At 39.8% G+C, this 21,708-nt stretch overlaps 1 long non-coding RNA gene across 5 annotated transcripts in view; it reads left to right on the top strand.

The window, feature by feature from the left end:
• The window catches only part of LOC139765073 (uncharacterized), a 30,970-nt gene extending 12,291 nt beyond the window's left edge, over window positions 1-18,679 (top strand). For 4 of the 5 annotated variants that reach the window (XR_011716559.1, XR_011716562.1, XR_011716563.1 and 1 more), the window contains exon 3: window positions 7,670-11,958. This is a non-coding gene — a long non-coding RNA (uncharacterized lncRNA). Of the gene's footprint in view, window positions 1-7,669; window positions 11,959-16,449 lie in introns of those variants that run through there. The other variant, XR_011716560.1, reaches the window with a different exon arrangement.
• Window positions 18,680-21,708: the final 3,029 nt, after the last annotated feature.

The raw sequence follows: 21,708 nt of genomic DNA, 5'->3' as shown, positions 1-21,708 counted from the left end.
AAAAAAAAAAAAGAAAAAAAAAAAATTATATACTGGATGCTCTTAGTTACTCATGATAGCCCTTTTTCCCCTTGATGGCCCCTCTTTGTAGCCAGTTACTGTGCATTATCACTTGGTGGTCTGCCATATGAATTCAAAACTCACATTCTTCTTCACAATTGCTTCTTTCCATTTCATGGTTTAACTCTACTTTCACTGCCTCTTTATTTTCTGATGTTTTGCTCTTTCTTCTGATACCATGTGTATGCTAGTGAAGTAAACTTCTTTCTGATGCACACTGTTCTTTTAGGGCATGCAGATGACATGTTTAATTTTTACAACTAAATGTAACTTTATTTTTATATTCTTATTACTAGATAACTAAGCCATCATACAGAATTTGTTAGCAATTGTTTTCAGTATTGGCATAGGGTCTAACATGAAAGTATGTAAGTGGCTGGTGTTAAAGAAGTTAAGGAAGATTTCACATGCACCATGCAGCTTTGAATTTGAGGTATCATTTGTGGGAAACAATCTTTCCCAAAAATCCACTGATAACCATTTAGAATAAGGCTTTCATATGTCAGTTTTTATTTGCAGAACAAATCCTGTTTCTTTCTTATGGTGAGGATTTCATATGTCTGGCATCAACTTAAAAGTCAGATGACATGGTTTGCTGTCTCAGTTGCCCCTGATATTGGTAATGAAGGGATGCAACTTTTGCTCACAATCCTTGTATTTAGTGATATTTTTGCTATTTTTGAGTTGATATTCTTCCTCTACCAGTAACTAACCATGGGTTCTAAGAAATTATCCCAGGAAAGAAAGGCCTGTATTCTTGCTAGGGAAGCAAGGAAGTGTGTCTACATGCAAGATTTCAGGAAGTACTAGCGGGACCAAGTTCACCATCCAGGCAACTTCCTTTGGACATCATCCCTTCACAAAAAACTGTGTCTTATCAACCTTGGAACATTAGGAAGATGAATGATAACATGATGAAGCATAAGGTTTTGAAAGACCCATCCCTATTGGGTTATCAGTCACCTTACTAGTCTTCCTAGTTCAACCAGATCCTGCTGTTCGGGGAGGAATGATGTTACATGGAAGAGAAAAATAGTATCTGGATGGTGAACTTGAGCATTAGTGTTAGTTAGGAGTATTAGGTAGAACTTAAGTTAGACACATTAGGTAGGGCATCAGAGATATAGATTTATAAAAATACAAATAGGTGAACTCTGTAGTGCCAATAAATTCTTGAAATTTTGCTTGTAGACATTTTCTTGCTTCCACGCATGATTATGGGTTTTTCTTCCCAGGACAATTTCTTAGAACCTATGATTAGTCACTGGTAGAGGTAAAATTTACATCTCTCCTGTCAATACTACAGGGTAACTAAGGTGGCAGATAATTTCATGTAATTCCTAAGAATAAACTATGCTGCCAGACATATGTTATCTCCATATATTAGTAGCAACATTTGTTCCTTAGATTAAACCAAATGCATGAAAGCCATATTTCAAATGGTTATTGTTTAGTTTTTTGCTGAGTCTGTAGCTGGGTATGATAAATCTATCCATATATCTGATGCCCATTCCCTCCAGGAACTTCCATCAAGGGGTGGCCGTGGCAAAAGAGTCTCCACTTATCCTTGTCCTTACATGCCTCCCTCGCATACATCATTCCTTTCATTCTTCCTCTGTTTCTCTCAATCAGTATTCCTCCACCCTATTTTCCCATGTCACAGGTGGTCTTCCACTCATACTGACCCCTTCAATTGTACTATTATAAACTCTCCTTGTAAATTCCCAGTCTTGTATTCTTTCCACATGCCCAAATCACCTCAAGGTATTATGTTTCACCCATTCTACCGCTACAAAGTTCATTCCTTTTGCATTCCTTGCCATACCATGTCTCTCATACACCCTTTCATTTCTTTCTTCATTCCATCTAGTCACACCACATGCTTGTCTCAAATAGCTCATTTCCACAGCATGGATTCTTGACCTTTTTGCGTCATCCCATGTCCATGTTTTGGCTGCATAGGTCAGGATTAGGAGGACTATGCTGTCCCTTAATCCTCTCTTCACTTCCATATTTACACCTCTACCCTTCATTATACTATTAAGGGACCCAATGACTCTTCTACCCTGCACTGCTCTCTCCCTTATCTCTCCTCCCATATCACCAAACTTACCCAAGATAACTTCCAAATACTTAAGTTCCCTTGCTTCATCCAGTCTTTTTCCCCTTCATCCTCAGCACAATGTAGTACATTTTCTTCCTTCATTCTGTATGGTTTTATGAAATCCATACTTTCATTCTGTTTCCTTGCAAACACAATTACTTTACTTTTCCTTGCATTTACCTTCAATATCCTCTGCATACATACATCAGAAAACACACTAATAGCCTTCTGCAACTTGTCATTGTTTTTATCTGTCTTATCACTCCATCCATATATTATTATTATTATTATTATTCGGGCATAATTGCATGACAGCTAGAGACTGAGTGTGAACAAATGGGGCCTTTGTTGTCTTTTCTTAGCACTACCTCGCACACATGAGGGGGTAGGGGGATGTTATTCCATGTGTGGCGAGGTGGCGATGGGAATGAATAAAGGCAGACAGTGTGAATTGTGTGCATGGGTATATATGTATGTGTCTGTGTGTTTATATATATGTGTACATTGAAATGTATGGGTATGTATATTTGCGTGTGTGGACGTGTATGTATATACATGTGTATGGGGGTGGGTTGGGCCATTTCTTTTGTCTGTTTCCTTGCGCTACCTCGCAAACGCGGGAGACAGCGACAAAGGAAAATAAAATATAAGATATTATTATTATTTGGATGTTAATGTGCTGAGAGGTGCAACTGGAGGGATGTCTGATCATTATCTTGTGGAGGCTAAGGTGAAGATTTGCATGGGTTTTCAGAAAAGAAGAGTGAATGTTGGGGTGAAGAGGGTGGTGAGAGTAAGTGAGCTTGAGAAGGAGACTTGTGTGAGGAAGTACCAGGAGAGACTGAGTACAGAATGGAAAAAGGTGAGAACAATGGAAGTAAGGGGAGTGGGGGAGGAATGGGATGTATTTAGGGAATCAGTGATGGATTGCGCAAAAGATGCTTGTGGCATGAGAAGAGTGGGAGGTGGGTTGATTAGAAAGGGTAGTGAGTGGTGGGATGAAGAAGTAAGAGTATTAGTGAAAGAGAAGAGAGAGGCATTTGGACGATTTTTGCAGGGGAAAAAATGCAATTGAGTGGGAGATGTATAAAAGAAAGAGACAGGAGGTCAAGAGAAAGGTGCAAGAGGTGAAAAAAAGGGCAAATGAGAGTTGGGGTGAGAGAGTATCATTAAATTTTAGGGAGAATAAAAAGATGTTCTGGAAGGAGGTAAATAAAGTGCGTAAGACAAGGGAGCAAATGGGAACTTCCGTGAAGGGCGCAAATGGGGAGGTGATAACAAGTAGTGGTGATGTGAGAAGGAGATGGAGTGAGTATTTTGAAGGTTGGTTGAATGTGTTTGATGATAGAGTGGCAGATATAGGGTGTTTTGGTCGAGGTGGTGTGCAAAGTGAGAGGGTTAGGGAAAATGATTTGGTAAACAGAGAAGAGGTAGTAAAAGCTTTGCGGAAGATGAAAGCCGGCAAGGCAGCAGGTTTGGATGGTATTGCAGTGGAATTTATTAAAAAAGGGGGTGACTGTATTGTTGACTGGTTGGTAAGGTTATTTAATGTATGTATGACTCATGGTGAGGTGTCTGAGGATTGGCGGAATGCGTGCATAGTGCCATTGTACAAAGGCAAAGGGGATAAGAGTGAGTGCTCAAATTACAGAGGTATAAGTTTGTTGAGTATTCCTGGTAAATTATATGGGAGGATATTGATTGAGAGGGTGAAGGCATGTACAGAGCATCAGATTGGGGAAGAGCAGTGTGGTTTCGGAAGTGGTAGAGGATGTGTGGATCAGGTGTTTGCTTTGAAGAATGTATGTGAGAAATACTTAGAAAAGCAAATGGATTTGTATGTAGCATTTATGGATCTGGAGAAGGCATATGATAGAGTTGATAGAGATGCTCTGTGGAAGGTATTAAGAATATATGGTGTGGGAGGCAAGTTGTTAGAAGCAGTGAAAAGTTTTTATCGAGGATGTAAGGCATGTGTACGTGTAGGAAGAGAGGAAAGTGATTGGTTCTCAGTGAATGTAGGTTTGCGGCAGGGGTGTGTGATGTCTCCATGGTTGTTTAATTTGTTTATGGATGGGGTGGTTAGGGAGGTGAATGCAAGAGTTTTGGAAAGAGGGGCAAGTATGAAGTCTGTTGTGGATGAGAGAGCTTGGGAAGTGAGTCAGTTGTTGTTCGCTGATGATACAGCGCTGGTGGCTGATTCATGTGAGAAACTGCAGAAGCTGGTGACTGAGTTTGGTAAAGTGTGTGAAAGAAGAAAGTTAAGAGTAAATGTGAATAAGAGCAAGGTTATTAGGTACAGTAGGGTTGAGGGTCAAGTCAATTGGGAGGTGAGTTTGAATGGAGAAAAACTGGAGGAAGTGAAGTGTTTTAGATATCTGGGAGTGGATCTGGCAGCGGATGGAACCATGGAAGCGGAAGTGGATCATAGGGTAGGGGAGGGGGCGAAAATTCTGTAAGCCTTGAAGAATGTGTGGAAGTCGAGAACATTATCTCGGAAAGCAAAAATGGGTGTGTTTGAAGGAATAGTGGTTCCAACAATGTTGTATGGTTGCGAGGCATGGGCTATGGATAGAGTTGTGCGCAGGAGGATGGATGTGCTGGAAATGAGATGTTTGAGGACAATGTGTGGTGTGAGGTGGTTTGATCGAGTAAGTAACGTAAGGGTAAGAGAGATGTGTGGAAATAAAAAGAGCGTGGTTGAGAGAGCAGAAGAGGGTGTTTTGAAATGGTTTGGGCACATGGAGAGAATGAGTGAGGAAAGATTGACCAAGAGGATATATGTGTCGGAGGTGGAGGGAACGAGGAGAAGAGGGAGACCAAATTGGAGGTGGAAAGATGGAGTGAAAAAGATTTTGTGTGATCGGGGCCTGAACATGCAGGAGGGTGAAAGGAGGGCAAGGAATAGAGTGAATTGGAGCGATGTGGTATACCGGGGTTGACGTGCTGTCAGTGGATTGAATCAAGGCATGTGAAGCGTCTGGGGTAAACCATGGAAAGCTGTGTAGGTATGTATATTTGCGTGTGTGGACGTATGTATATACATGTGTATGGGGGTGGGTTGGGCCATTTCTTTCGTCTGTTTCCTTGCGCTACCTCGCAAACGCGGGAGACAGCGACAAAGCAAAAAAAAAAAAAAAAATTATTATTATTATTATTATACTTTGTTGCTGTCTCCAGCATTAGCAAGGTAGCGCAAGGAAACATATAAAAGAATGGCCCAACCCACCCGCATACACATGTATATACATACACACCCACACATGCACATATACATACCTATACATTTCAACGTATACATACAAATAGAAACACAGACATATACATATATACACATGCACATATTCATACTTGCTGCCTTCGTCCATTCCTGTCGCCACCCCACCACACATGAAATGGCACCCCCCTCCTCCACACGTGTGAAGTAGTGTTAGGAAAAGACAACAAAGGCCCCATTCGTTCACACTCAGTCTCTAGCTGTCATGTGTAATGCAACAAAACCACAGCTCCCTTTCCACATCCAGGCCCCACAGAACTTTCCATGGTTTACCCCAGACACTTCACATGCCCTGGTTCAATCCATTGACCGCACGTCGTCCCCAGTATACCACATCATTCCAATTCACTCTATTTCTTGCACACCTTTCACCCTCCTTTATGTTCAGGCTCCGATTGCTCAAAATCTTTTTCACTCCATCCTTCCACCTCCAGTTTGGTCTCCCACTTCTTGTTTCCTCCACCTCTGACACATATATCCTCTTGTCAGTCTTTCCTCACTCATTCTCTCCTTCTGACCAGACCATTTCATACACCCTCTTCTGCCCTCTCAACCACACTCTTTTTATTACCACATATCTCTCTTACCCTTTCATTACTTACTCGATCAAGCCACCTTGTACCACATATTGTCCTCAGACATCTCATTTCCAACACATCCACCCTCCTCCGCAGAACCCTATCTATAGCCTATGCCTTGCAACCATATAAAATTGTTGGAACCACTGTTCCTTCAAACATACCCATTTTTGCTCTCCGAGATAATGTTCTTTCCTTCCACACATTCTTCAACGCTCATAGAACCTCTGCCCCCTCCCCCACCCTGTGACTCACTTCCGCTTCCCTGGTTCCATCTGCTGCAAAATCCACTCCCAGATATCTGAAACACTTCACTTCCTCCATTTTTTCCTCGTTCAAACTTACCTCCCAGTTCACTTGTCCCTCAACCCTACTGAACCTAATAACCTTGCTCTTATTCACATTTACTCTCAGCTTTCTTCTTTCACACACTTTACCAAACTCATTGACCAGCTTCTTCAGTATCTCACCCGAATCAGCCACCAGCGCTGTATCATCTGCTAACAACAACTGACCCGCTTCCCAAGCCCTCCACAACAGACTGCATACTTGCCCCTCTCTCCAAAACTCTTGCCTTTATCTCCCTAACAACCCCATCCATACACAAATTAAAAAGCCATGGTGACATCACACAGCCCTTCCTTACACCTACATATATCCCAAAACTTTTGCTCAGCTCTCCATCCCTTTTAGAAACACATTTGCTCCTCAGTAGAAGGCTTTTACACCATCTAACAGTTTTCCATCTATACCATATATCCTTAACATGTTTCACAAAGCTTTCCAGTTGACTGTCATACAGTTTCTCTAGATCTGTAAAAGCTGCATACAACTTCTTATCTTTTGCTAAATACTTTTCCATGGTCATCTTTACTACAAAAATCTGATCCACACATCCCCTGCCTTTCCTAAAACTCTCTTGCTCTTATTTTATTCTGCATTCATTCATTTCCATTACTCTTGTCAATTAATATTCTTGCATACACTTTTCCTGTTATACTTAACAGACTTATTCTCTTATTATTGCTACAAACATCCTTTGCACCTTTTCCTTTAAATAAAGGAACAGTCATAACTTTCACCCATTCCTCAGGCACAACCTTCTGTTTCCATGCTAGATTACATATAAGATGCATCCACTCTATCACAGGTTCTCCATACTTCAGCATTTCAGCTATAATCCCATCTACTCCAGGTGCCATTCCGACCTTCAGCCTTATTATTACCTCCCTCTTTGTTATAGGCCCCTGCATTTGTATCCTCTTCCTTCCCTCCTTCATACCCATGCATGTAACAACTGCTGTTTCCCCATCTCCCACATTTATCCATTCTTCAAAATACTCTTTCCATCTTTTCACTTCCTTCTTTTGATTCAGCATTTCCCCTTCCTTGCTTCTCACATCAACATTTCCTTTCTTACATCCACCTCGTTCCTTTTTCACTTCCTTCCAGTTTAGTTTCTTATTATCTTGAAACTTTTCATGAGTGATGATTTTTTGTAAAATTTTTAGTGAATGAGCTATATGGAAACAGCTGTTAGAATATATAGAAAATGATTATCAAGCATGTTTAGTTAGATGAGTTATATGAAGACATACTAAGTGTAATAATAAGATGAGAAGATATACAAGAATTTTTTCTTCTTCACAGATTGTGTGGTACAGACAAGGCGGCCTAGATCCAAAATTTAAGATGCTCATCTATTTTAATGCATTATGTATTGTATTACTCTGTATATGTGGAAACATATTTTTTCATACCTAATGAGTAATTGTGCAGAGTGATTGATGGAGAATTTGAACACTTGACATTGCATTATGGTGTGCTTAGGTTTTTCATACATCATTATGTGGAGTATTCTTTTATCTGCCCAGTTGGTAAGATTATAAAATCATTATATGGAGATATTTTTTTCCTATATTCCACTTGTGAGTTGCTCAACTTGTAGCTCCTTGTCAGTTCAAATTGCTGATACCCTAAAGATCTTTTATGATTAGATTAATCATGCTTAGGCACGTAGCAGGTGTTTTGATTATCTCTTATTCTGCATTCCAGTTAAGTTTTGCAAGGCTCTTAGTATGAAACTAAAGATAGTACACCTTATATACATGTTTTTTTTGTCTTACTTGATACATTTCTCACCTATGGAAAGAGCCTGTTGAACATATAGGGAGAATTTGCTCAGGTTGGGGATTGGTGGTTAATTTTTTTCCCCCAGAGTGAGGTTTATCCATGAGAATTCATCATCTTTGATCATCATGAAACTTAATTCACTCAAAGCAATGTGTCCAGGTTCATGATATCATGGTGTAGAGGTGAGGTTGGATAGAACACCTATTACCCACATTCACTTACACTTGTGTATTGCAGTTGTTCAGATCTTGCTGCTTGTTACATTGTCAGTTTTGTTTCTGGCTTTTAGTTTATGGGCTAGATGGTTATTTTTGTTTTTTATTTATGGCTTTTGTTGGACATGATACATAAGTAAGTACTTGGACATAATCTGAAGGCTAGTGTACCTGTAGCCACCACTGCCATCAGCTTCTTCAGTATGGCATTGCCTCATTTTTTGTGATGGTCAGCCTACTATAATTTTTTCTCTAATTTGTATTTTCTTGAGAATGGTTTCTGTTTCTTTCAACTTTTAATGAGCAAGAGGGGATACAGGAAATGGGAAAACCCAGGAGGTGGAAAGTTGGAGTGAAAGATGCATGAAGGATCAAGGTGTGAACATGCAGGAGGTTGTGATGCATACTTTGGATAGAGTAACAACCTTGAATCCACATTGCTATCTCTTAGTCTGATACTCTGTGTATGCTACCACTCGCAATCATGGCTCTTTCTTGTACCTCTTTAGGTATACTCAGCTGACTTTTACTTCTGTAATTCAAGCACTCACGTTTGTTCCCCGAGGCAGTCCACAAATCCTCAAGCACTTCACTTTGGGCTGTACATACACTGAAAATTGTGACTACAAAATCATCAGCACTGTCACCTATTTTGTAGAGAAATTCAATTGTAGTCCCATCCACTTCAGCTGCTTTGCCATGCTTCGACTTATACAAGACTTTCATCAATTTTTCTTTTACACCATGATTTTCATTACACACATTAATCTATCCCATGCACCCCCACATATATCACAATTTATCTAACATTCTAAAGTCTCAGGATACTTATTCCATCTTCTCTTTACCTCTTTTTTGCCTGTTTCCACTTCTGCTTCTTTCACTGATGCTGTCATTAGTTCTCATGTTCTCATCACACTATTCTTCTTTCGAAACATTGTCTTGTTCTTGCTAAAGTTTGTTGATACTGTCTCACCCCATCTGTTATTTGCCTTTTTTTTCTTCTCTTTTTTTACCACAGCATTTTTCTTCTGATCTCCTGCCACTTTCTCTCAAGCATCTTCCTTTCACTTGCACTCCTCAGTTATTGGCCATACACTCCTCTTTTTTCTTTCACTAGTAACTTAACTGCCTTATCCCAATACTTGCTTCCCTTTTTAAAATTGCTGCATCCAACCCTCTACTAAGCAGAGCTACACGAGCATCATTTATTTTTTTCTTCAAGCCAGACAGTAGTACCAGATTCAAGATGAAAGCACCAGCAGTTAGTGCATGGAGGTAAGAGGTTACTTGGTTCCATCTTACTTCCTCACCATTATGTCACAGGTCTTTTAGTTTTTTAAGGTTTTAAAGTCCTGTAAATGAACATCTGCTCATTTATTTTAGGGGGTAAATCCTAATGGATTTACCTCATTTTTAGAATGTTTTTAACCCCCAACTGAGCAAGTGATCCCTCAGACAGTCACATTGCTCTGTTTTTGGTAACGATATGAATTTTCATCCTTAAAATCAAACTAATATTTTAGAATGAATTAGAGTAAAGAATGTTTATTACACTTTTACAGAGAAAAAATAGTGAGTCTCCTAATTTAGAAGTATTGGATCTAACTACCTAAATGATATCAAACATTAGGAAAGTGTTTGAATTACATATATGCCTTTTGTTATTCTTACGTTTTAAGACCAGCTTGTCTGCTTTGTACTGACTTTAATCAATATGAATTTTCCAAAAATTTCAGCATCTTTACCATAAAGCCTCACACATTTTAGGAACTTGTATATAGACATGATCACTTTTGATAATTTTCCCAATACAACTGACAGATTTTTTTCTAACATGCCAAAAGGATTAGTGTAAGCTCCTAGGGTTTTTGTAGATCTGATCCTTTACCATTCCATGAGAGGCATTATCATCTGACAATCTGATAGGGGGAAACCAGTTGTTATCACATGGTGATTTAATTTTCCCCACCACTGTTTAGATACCCAACTACTTACTGTACCATTAGTTGCCTATAGAGGTCTTGTTCATCTCCAGGCAGGTGTGCAAAAAATCCTTCTCTCCATAGTACTCAGTCAGTCACCATTATGCTTCTTGGCTAATGACATGCAGGTTTTGCATTTATGGTAACCTTGTGGAAAATACATAGACTGATGAATAACTTAAGTAATGAGGAGGAACATTTATACTAATTATCATTTGCTGAGGAAAGTGAAGAAGAATAACAAGAGAAAGGTGAAGAAATAAGTGACTTAGGAATGATTTTAGCAGGATTACACAAGGCGAAGGGAGACTAGAACCTGCATCCCCACCAACCTTATGTTAGGTCTTTGTTCATGTGAAAAAGTTAAATAACAATTGCACCTAATTTTCTCTCTATCTATTCATAGGATCTGGAGTACTATGGTAAAGAGGTAGAATACTTTCAAAGAGAAACACATCCAATATCCTTTCCACATATACCAGCTACTCACCCTTCTAATACTCATTTTTAGTGTGAGTAGTGTAATGTTTCCAGTTTACATGTTGTTCGCCACCAGTGCCATATTGGTGTATGAAACGAGTTGAGTGTGAAACCACGTTCAAGAGAGAGAAACAAAATCCCCTGTTTCCTTCCCACACATGCCAGGCATTTCTCCCCACACTTATTTTTAGTATGTGTGGTGTAAAATTTTTGAAAAAAATACGTTTTATCCAACATCAACACTGCAACTCTTGAGAAATAAGAGTAGAGTGTGAAGCCAAATTTTGGAGGAAGAAAGAAAATGGAGCAACAACACATCTTTCTCTCTTTCAGCATTGGTTGAAGACAACACAAAGGTAATTATTATAATTTTTGAGTAAATTTTCTTACTCTTCATAAAAGAGTATTTCTATTGCACCCACTCGTATGGGCACCAGAACTGATCCTGCTACGTAAAGGATAAAGATAGATAGGTAATGGAAAAAGGAAAAGACAGAAGATAGAGAAAAATCCTCTAGATTCGCTATACAATGAAATTATCATAATTTTCATTCCTTATATGGTTGGTTTCCACACAGAAATTGTGGGAAACAGCAGCTAGTTTTATGCCTCTGGCCTGGGTCTTAAGGACAGCCAGCTAAAGATCTTTGTGCTTATCAGTAGGGAGATAATAATTTCACCAAATTGGGAAACCCATATTTTTACATGTTTCATGAGAAAATGCTTTTAACATTCAATGATTTAGGGGTTCTACATTGCTAATTTTTCAGGTATAATGGATTTGAAATCAGATGAGAATAGGTAATAATAGTTTACAAGTATCTGAGAGTCATATTGAATTTATTGCACATGCATATCTGTCTTGCAATCCATATCTGGTAATCTGAAGAGGGTTCACTTATATAATCATTGAATATATTTGAAGTTGCATGCTAAGTGATGAAAAAAAAAGAAAGAGTAAAAGAGGCACATCTAAATGACCAGCAGATAAGCAAGACACTATGAAAATGTTACTATATGTAAAGGTAATAAAAGTAGGTGGATAGCATATGTATATATATATATTATTTTTTTTTTTATTTTGCTTTGTCGCTGTGTCCCGCGCTTGCGAGGTAGCACAAGGAAACAGATGAAAGAAATGGCCCAACCCACCCCCATACACATGTATATACATACACGTCCACACATGCAAATATACATACCCATACATCTCAATGTACACATATATATACACACACAGACATATACATATATACACATGCACACAATTCACACTGTCTGCCTTTATTCATTCCCATCGCCACCTCGCCACACATGGAATAACATCCACCTCCCCCCTCATGTGTGCGACGTAGCGCTAGGAAAAGACAACAAAGGCCCCATTTGTTCACACTCAGTCTCTAGCTGTCATGCAATAATGCCCGAAACCACAGCTCCCTTTCCACATCCAGGCCCCACACAACTTTCCATGGTTTACCCCAGACGCTTCACATGCTTTGATTCAATCCATTGACAGCACGTCGACCCCGGTATACCACATCGTTCCAATTCACTCTATTCCTTGCCCGCCTTTCACCCTCCTGCATGTTCAGGCCCGATCACTCAAAATCTTTTTCACTCCATCTTTCCACCTCCAATTTGGTCTCCCACTTCTCGTTCCCTCCACCTCCGACACATATATCCTCTTGGTCAATCTTTCCTCACTCATTCTCTCCATGTGCCCAAACCATTTCAAAACACCCTCTTCTGCTCTCTCAACCACGCTCTTTTTATTTCCACACATCTCTCTTACCCTTACATTACTTACTCGATCAAACCACCTCACACCACACATTTTCCTCAAGCATCTCATTTCCAGCACATCCACCCTCCTGCGCACAACTCTATCCATAGCCCATGCCTTGCAACCATACAACATTGTTGGAACCACTATTCCTTCAAACATACCCATTTTTGCTTTCGGAGATAATGCTCCCAACTTCCACACATTCTTCAAGGCTCCCAGGATTTTCGCCCCCTCCTCCACCCTATGATTCACCTCTGCTTCCATGGCTCCATCTGCCGCCAGATCCACTCCCAGATATCTAAAACACTTTACTTCCTCCAGTCTTTCTCCATTCAAACTTACCTCCCAATTGACTTGACCCTCAACCCTACTGTACCTAATAACCTTGCTCGTATTCACATTTACTCTTAACTTTCTTCTTTCACGCACTTTACCAAACTCAGTCACCAGCTTCTGCAGTTTCTCACATGAATCAGCCACCAGCGCTGTATCATCAGCGAACAACAACTGACTCACTTCCCAAGCTCTCTCATCCCCAACAGACTTCATACTTGCCCCTCTTTCCAAAACTCTTGCATTCACCTCCCTAACAACCCCATCCATAAACAAATTAAACAACCATGGAGACATCACACACCCCTGCCACAAACCTACATTCACTGAGAACCAATCACTTTCCTCTCTTCCTACACATACACATGCCTTACATCCTCGATAAAAAGTTTTCACTGCTTCTAACAACTTGCCTCCCACACCATATATTCTTGGTACCTTCCACAGAGCATCTCTATCAACTCTATCATATGCCTTCTCCAGATCCATAAATGCTACATACAAATCCATTTGCTTTTCTAAGTATTTCTCACATACATTCTTCAAAGCAAACACATGATCCACACATCCTCTACCACCTCTGAAACCACACTGCTCTTCCCCAATCTGATGCTCTGTACATGCCTTCACCCTCTCAATCATTACCCTCCCATATGATTTACCAGGAATACTCAACAAACTTATACCTCTCTAATTTGAGCACTCACTCTTATTCCCTTTGCCTTTGTACAATGGCACTATGCACACATTCCACCAATCCTCAGGCACCTCACCATGAATCATACATACATTAAATAACCTTACCAACCAGTCAACAATACAGTCACCCCCTTTTTTAATAAATTTCACTGCACTATATTATCCCTGGGGATAGGGGAGAAAGAATACTTCCCACATATTCCTCATGTGTCGATTAAAGGGGACAGGAGCAGGGGGCTAGAAACCCTCCCCTCCTTGAATTTTAACTTTCTAAAAGGGGAAACAGAAGAAGGAGTAAAAAGAGAGATATACATAAGTATATGTATGTAAGTAGGAGAGATGGCCAGAGAGCGTTATTGAATTACGTGTTAATTGATAGGCGCGTGAAAGAGAGACTTTTGGATGTTAATGTGCTGAGAGGTGCAACTGGAGGGATGTCTGATCATTATCTTGTGGAGGTGAAAGTGAAGATTTGTAGAGGTTTTCAGAAAAGAAGAGAGAATGTTGGGGTGAAGAGAATGGTGAGAGTAAGTGAGCTTGGGAAGGAGACTTGTGTGAGGAAGTACGAGGAGAGACTGAGTACAGAATGGAAAAAGGTGAGAACAAAGGACATAAGAGGAGTGGGGGAGGAATGGGATGTATTTAGGGAAGCAGTGATGGCTTGCGCAAAAGATGCTTGTGGCATGAGAAGTGTGGGAGGTGGGCAGATTAGAAAGGGTAATGAGTGGTGGGATGAAGAAGTAAGATTATTAGTAAAAGAGAAGAGAGAGGTATTTGGATGATTTTTGCAGGGAAATAATGCAAATGAGTGGGAGATGCATAAAAGAAAGAGGCAGGAGGTCAAGAGAAAGGTGCAAGAGGTGAAAAAGAGGGCAAATGAGAGTTGTGGTGAGAGGGTATCATTAAATTTTAGGGAGAATAAAAAGATGTTTTGGAAGGAGGTAAATAAAGTGCATAAGACAAGGGAACAAATGGGAAGATCAGTGAAGGGGGCTAATGGGGAGGTGATAACAAGTAGTGGTGATGTGAGAAGGAGATGGAGTGCATATTTTGAAGGTTTGTTGAGAGTGTTTGATGATATAGTGGCAGATATAGGGTGTTTTGGTCGAGATGGTGTGCAAAGTGAGAGGGTTAGGGAGAAAGATTTGGTAAACAGAGAAGAAGTAGTAAAAGCTTTGCGGAAGATGAAAGCTGGCAAGGCGTGGGTTTGGATGGTATTGCAGTGGAATTCATTAAAAAAGGGGGTGACTAAATATTTATATTTATTTATTTATTATACTTTGTCGCTGTCTCCCGCGTTTGCGAGGTAGCGCAAGGAAACAGACGAAAGAAATGGCCCAACCCCCCCCATACACATGTATATACATACGTCCACACACGCAAATATACATACCTACACAGCTTTCCATGGCTTAACCCAGACGCTTCACATGCCTTGATTCAATCCACTGACAGCACGTCAACCCCGGTATACCACATCGCTCCAATTCACTCTATTCCTTGCCCTCCTTTCACCCTCCTGCATGTTCAGGCCCCGATCACACAAAATCTTTTTCACTCCATCTTTCCACCTCCAATTTGGTCTCCCTCTTCTCCTTGTTCCCTCCACCTCCGACACATATATCCTCTTGGTCAATCTTTCCTCACTCATCCTCTCCATGTGCCCAAACCACTTCAAAACACCCTCTTCTGCTCTCTCAACCACGCTCTTTTTATTTCCACACATCTCTCTTACCCTTACGTTACTCACTTGATCAAACCACCTCACACCACACATTGTCCTCAAACATCTCATTTCCAGCACATCCATCCTCCTGCGCACAACTCTATCCATAGCCCACGCCTCGCAACCATACAACATTGTTGGAACCACTATTCCTTCATACATACCCATTTTTGCTTTCCGAGATAATGTTCTCGACTTCCACACATTCTTCAAGGCCCCCAGAATTTTCGCCCCCCTCCCCCACCCTATGATCCACTTCCGCTTCCATGGTTCCATCCGCTGCCAGATCCACTCCCAGATATCTAAAACACTTCACTTCCTCCAGTTTTTCTCCATTCAAACTCACCTCCCAATTGACTTGACCCTCAACCCTACTGTACCTAATAACCTTGCTCTTATTCACATTTACTCTTAACTTTCTTCTTCCACACACTTTACCAAACTCAGTCACCAGCTTCTGCAGTTTCTCACATGAATCAGCCACCAGCGCTGTATCATCAGCGAACAACAACTGACTCACTTCCCAAGCTCTCTCATCCCCAACAGACTTCATACTTGCCCCTCTTTCCAAAACTCTTGCATTTACCTCCCTAACAACCCCATCCATAAACAAACTAAACAACCATGGAGACATCACACACCCCTGCCGCAAACCTACATTCACTGAGAACCAATCACTTTCCTCTCTTCCTACACGTACACATGCCTTACATCCTCGATAAAAACTTTTCACTGCTTCTAACAACTTTCCTCCCACACCATATATTCTTAATACCTTCCACAGAGCATCTCTATCAACTCTATCATATGCCTTCTCCAGATCCATAAATGCTACATACAAATCCATTTGCTTTTCTAAGTATTTCTCACATACATTCTTCAAAGCAAACACCTGATCCACACATCCTCTACCACTTCTGAAACCTTACTGCTCTTCCCCAATCTGATGCTCTGTACATGCCTTCACCCTCTCAATCAATACCCTCCCATATGATTATATATATATATATATTTTTTTTTTTCTTTTATATATATAAAACAGTCTGTATTTACTGTTGCTATTCTATCAACAGGTTGTATGAAATACTTGTCTAGTTCACTTAATGTAAGTATGCTGTAATGTTCCCTGTAAGTTCCCATGGGAAACAGGATGTTGCAGTAGTTTTGTGTGTAACTTACATAAGATAGTAGCTATTAAGTTAGAACAGATCAAGATACTCTAGTGGTTCTAAAACTTACATATCTTATATTCATATTTTTCAAAACTGCACAGAAACAGGAATGATGAAATTATTTTTGTGAATGATATTACTGATACGACATAAGTTCCCAGTAGGTATATGCAGTAGTATTTAAGCAATTTTAACTAAATTGATGAACCAGTAAATGTGTCAAAGTATTATGACATAACCATTATTTTTTCTATGACTTTAGCAGAGTACTTTGAAATCTTAGCCTTATACTTTCTACTGTGCTGTAGGAAATTGTTTAGTGTTGACCGAGTGGTGGTAAAGACGGAAACATTATATATTGTTTGTGATCACCATAGAAAAATTGCTGCTAAAACTGCTTGACTATAAAGTGGTAGCAGGTATGATGATTTAGAGACAATAGTTTTTATGCAATGCATAGCATATTTTTGGAATATTAGTTATTCAAATACAGGTTTTACCTCTCTAATTTGGCACTCTGTGGTCCAGTAACTCCCATAGTCTGGTACGTTTTGAATCTGCTGACATTAGTTTGTGATTCTGCCACCAGGATGGCGCTGTTAGCAGCACTAAGGCACCAAAATCTGTTTACACGGCAGCCTGAGCTGATTAGCAGTCTTGTTAATTTCTTATATTCAGTTTTTTGCTGAAAATGAAACCCAGAAAATCTTAAAGTTTAAGAAAACTTTGAAAGGAGCCAAAAGTAAAGAGTACAGAATTAGGCAGTGCACTTATAAAGTGGTTTAAGCTCCAACGTAATGAAGGTGTAAGCATTTCTGGGGAGATGCTCATTGAGCAGGCCAAAGTTTTTCACATAGAATTAAAGCTAGACTATGATTGAATATTTGCAAGGAAGGCTACACAAGTTTAAATGGAGACATAGAATTTCAGTACATAGTTGTGTGGTGAAAAGTGTAGTACTGACATGGAAGCTTTATGCAGTGAAAAGCATAGGTCTGACATGGAAGCTTGTAGTCTAAGGTCAAATTATAAGAATCGATAAAAGCCAGTTCTCAATTAAACAACCAGCAGCATTATGTACAGGATGAGAGAGAGTGTTCGAGCCAGTTGCCTGGCTGGGAATGATGCAGCTTGGGTTGGCTGCTTTGACAGCAACAATAGTAACAAGAGTCAACCAACTACCAACCTATGGTCGTTCGTTACATTAACTACTCATCACAAAGCTGCATCAAAGTTTGTGGATGAATTTACACTGCTAGTGGCAGTGGAAAACTTAGCCCCAGAACAAGTGCATAATGCTGACGAATCTGCCCTGTATTGGTGTCATATGTTTACATAGAGCATTCCCTTAGAGGTCAAATTCTGTTTTCTGGCATTTTCTGTGGTCCGGCAGTGGCCAGGTCCCAAGGTTGCCGAAGTAAAGAGGTTCAACCTGTATTTCATTAACCTTAATTATGTACAAGCCCATTAGTTACTGAGTAATGGTCCACCCTAGAATGTAACATTGTATAGCTAGGGAGAGCTAGTTCCATATTAATGACCACCGTATATATATATATCTGGGGTTGGTCACTCTTTAATCAGTGCATCAAAATGGAAGAGACTTTGTCAGTAAAGATGCAGGCACCCCATATTTTGGCAAATATTGGATGTGTTATTTATATATTTATTTGTTGTTAAAAAAAAATTATATCATATGAGGACCTTCATAGATAATTCCATGCACAGATATATTTTTCTTGAAAATGTCTTTAAATGAAGACAAAAATTAGTCCCTCGAAGTTTTGATACCATCTCTGCTAAATGCAGAAATATGAAATATATGGGATGAATGTATGTATTTTTGAAAACTGGTAGAGAGTGAGTGGGAGGGACATCCCCTCCAACTATTTAAGTTTTGTATTGATTTTCTTCCTAAAGTGGTGAGTGCTGTTGTGATCTTCCATGATAGTTATACCATTATTTTGGTTAAATAATCCTTCTACTGTTATATTTATGTTATTTGCATCTGCTGTTTCAAATGCTAGTCCATATATAAAGGAATATTTTAGTTCTAAGTAATTTGATTTTTAGAATATTGAATTTGTATTATTATTTTGAGATGAGAAATACAGATATTAGATTTATTCAGTCACATGATTTTTATGGACCTCTTCCAGGAGCAACAACATATTGCTTTTCTTTTTGTGATTACCCGTATGTGTATGTGAGAAGGAGTTTTCAATGATGGGTTCCTATCTTTGAATTGTCACACTTCCTCTTTTTCTGCTTTCACTTTTTCCACTTAAGACAAGATTAGGCTTCATCACCTATCATAGTGCAAAGTGTAGAGAGGATTTTTCTGCTAGTTAGCTGGCATTTAGACCACGGAGGAGCTATGCCATTTTAATTTTGAGGACTGTGATTGACTGGTTTAAAAAAAAAAAGAGGTGGAAGTGCTAAATACTATATTGGAAATATTAGTTGTAATAATTAGCACTGTGTACTAGCCCTGCCTTTTGGCAAAAGAGTAGTAGCAATAAATTGAAGCAATAGTTTGGGACATTTAGCCAGGAGCATTAGGTAGAGGTAGTAGGTAGAAACATTAGGCAGGAGGATTAGGGAGTAGTAGTTAGTAGGATGATTAGGTAGAAGCCTCTGTAAACACTGTGCTAGAGTTGCCCTCTGCCAGTGGCCTATTAAGGATGAGGCACTAGAAGCAAAGAAGCAGCACTGAGTTCACTAGTTATGAAGACTATTTCTGTGGGGGAATTCCAGGTGGGAATAGGCATCAGAGATATAGATAGATAGAGGTCTTCCATATCAAGTCCAGATACTGGATTGGCCAATAATGCATTCTTCAGTTTTGAGTAGAAATCATCTTTCACTTAATGAACATTCTCCCTTATTTCACAGAGCACAGTAAATCACCTAATTTATTTCATCATAGCCATACAGATTTTTTCATTGTTACCCCAGTGTCAGCCATACATATTTTTCCACTGTTACCACAGTGTCAGCCATACATATTTTTCCATTTTTACCACAGTGACTACAAAAATCTTCCTCTGCCCCCCATATATTTCCAAAGGTGATACATAGCTAAAGTTTATAATGGGTAGAAGCATATGATGCTCTCAGAGTGCAATCATTGTAAATCTGGTTGCTGAAACTGGTGTTTTTAATGGTGTGAGTACCAGCAACCCACATCAGTGAGTCTCAGGCTGTCTTGAGGGAAGGATGCTCTTTCTTTACTCTTCCTGGATGCCACTTCATTTTGGGAATTTCACTTCTTGGCACTGTATTTCTTCCACCTGTGCTTCAAGATGGGTGGCTCTTACTTCTAAGGAGGAGAAAGCCTGAATTCTCACTAGGAAGCAGAAAAAGTGGGTACATGTGAGATTTCTGGGTGCACTGGGCACTCAAGAGTGCATAATCATACTGCTACTTTCTGCATCATCCCATTCAGGAGATCAAGACCATGTGGACCCAAAATATGGTCCTTTCAAGGCTGTTTGTGAGAGTGGACAATATCAGAAACTCAGATTAATGTGGTAAGAGTTAGAAGGCATACAGGTAATTCGAAGAGAATAACCTGCAAGATGAAAATAATGTGGCATAGACTTGAAGGAAAGTATTTATCAAGTCTGTTCTTAAACATATCATTAATTACTATATTGAATTCATTAAGTTATGATGATTAATCCATTTAGCAGCCAATTTTCATATAGCAACCTTCACTTTTTTTTTGTCAGTTTAATTCATTCATTTATGTCAGTTTTGAGGCTAAGGTGAAGATTTGTATGGGTTTTCAGAAAAGAAGAGTGAATGTTGGGGTGAAGAGGGTGGTGAGAGTAAGTGAGCTTGAGAAGGAGACCTGTGTGAGGAAGTACCAGGAGAGACTGAGTACAGAATGGAAAAAGGTGAGAACAATGGAAGTAAGGGGAGTGGGGGAGGAATGGGATGTATTTAGGGAATCAGTGATGGATTGCGCAAAAGATGCTTGTGGCATGAGAAGAGTGGGAGGTGGGTTGATTAGAAAGGGTAGTGAGTGGTGGGATGAAGAAGTAAGAGTATTAGTGAAAGAGAAGAGAGAGGCATTTGGACGATTTTTGCAGGGAAAAAATGCAATTGAGTGGGAGATGTATAAAAGAAAGAGACAGGAGGTCAAGAGAAAGGTGCAAGAGGTGAAAAAAAGGGCAAATGAGAGTTGGGGTGAGAGAGTATCATTAAATTTTAGGGAGAATAAAAAGATGTTCTGGAAGGAGGTAAATAAAGTGCGTAAGACAAGGGAGCAAATGGGAACTTCGGTGAAGGGCGCAAGTGGGGAGGTGATAACAAGTAGTGGTGATGTGAGAAGGAGATGGAGTGAGTATTTTGAAGGTTTGTTGAATGTGTTTGATGATAGAGTGGCAGATATAGGGTGTTTTGGTCAAGGTGGTGTGCAAAGTGAGAGGGTTAGGGAAAATGATTTGGTAAACAGAGAAGAGGTAGTGAAAGCTTTGCGGAAGATGAAAGCCGGCAAGGCAGCGGGTTTGGATGGTATTGCAGTGGAATTTATTTAAAAAGGGGGTGACTGTATTGTTGACTGGTTGGTAAGGTTATTTAATGTATGTATGACTCATGGTGAGGTGCCTGAGGATTGGCGGAATGCGTGCATAGTGCCATTGTACAAAGGCAAAGGGGATAAGAGTGAGTGCTCAAATTACAGAGGTATAAGTTTGTTGAGTATTCCTGGTAAATTATATGGGAAGGTATTGATTGAGAGGGTGAAGGCATGTACAGAGCATCAGATTGGGGAAGAGCAGTGTGGTTTCAGAAGTGGTAGAGGATGTGTGGATCAGGTGTTTGCTTTGAAGAATGTATGTGAGAAATACTTAGAAAAGCAAATGGATTTGTATGTAGCATTTATGGATCTGGAGAAGGCATATGATAGAGTTGATAGAGATGCTCTGTGGAAGTATTAAGAATATATGGTGTGGGAGGAAAGTTGTTAGAAGCAGTGAAAAGTTTTTATCGAGGATGTAAGGCATGTGTACGTGTAGGAAGAGAGGAAAGTGATTGGTTCTCAGTGAATGTAGGTTTGCGGCAGGGGTGTGTGATGTCTCCATGGTTGTTTAATTTGTTTATGGATGGGGTTGTTAGGGAGGTAAATGCAAGAGTTTTGGAAAGAGGGGCAAG

This window comes from Panulirus ornatus, chromosome 52 (assembly GCF_036320965.1).
Source record: "Panulirus ornatus isolate Po-2019 chromosome 52, ASM3632096v1, whole genome shotgun sequence".
In the NCBI taxonomy this organism is placed as follows: Eukaryota; Metazoa; Arthropoda; class Malacostraca; order Decapoda; family Palinuridae; genus Panulirus; species Panulirus ornatus.
Note: the sequence above shows the minus strand (reverse complement) of the source record. Positions and strands in the feature narration are given on the sequence as shown.